Below are 616 nucleotides of genomic sequence, written 5' to 3' on the forward strand. Positions count from 1 at the left end.
GAGGCTTCGAAGCTGGCGTTGGTGTGGTACCTGCCGCCACTCCATCGGACTGCGCAGCAGACGCGGCGACTGGTGCTGACACCGGTGGATTCCACGTTTCGTGTCTCTGACTGCTGGCAGCACTTCGAGATTGTCGTCCACGCAGCGACTCAAACTTCTCACCGCCTAGCGGGGTTCGCGATCTTACTCGCGACACTCCTTCAGCGCGCTTCGATGTCTCGTTCGTCGAAGTCTACAGATTCCATTCACGTCTTGGTCGTTCTCCACCGAACGACAGGAAAAGCTGCAACAGCAACTGCTACTAAAGAAGTCTTTGTTCTCACTTCCGGGTCCCCGACTCGGCAAGCGAATCGCTGGCGACTCTCTCAGTCTTTCAAGGGAAAAGCAAAAGTGAAGTAGAGTATAGGGTACTGACTGCACACTTCATTTCGCCTATGCAGTACCAGCGTTGTACAGTGATCGAAATAATGATATGCCACTCACAATTTTCAGCTGTTTCTGCGTTCCAATTGGTTTAAACGAGCCCAAAATGCAACCAATTAGAATCGAACATGATTGCATCCAGTGCCGTCCGCCATTCGACGATCCGAGGTCAAGCTGCCGAGAAATTGGCGGG

Source organism: Aphanomyces invadans (assembly GCF_000520115.1).
Source record: "Aphanomyces invadans strain NJM9701 unplaced genomic scaffold supercont1.56, whole genome shotgun sequence".
Taxonomy (NCBI): domain Eukaryota; phylum Oomycota; class Saprolegniomycetes; order Saprolegniales; family Verrucalvaceae; genus Aphanomyces; species Aphanomyces invadans.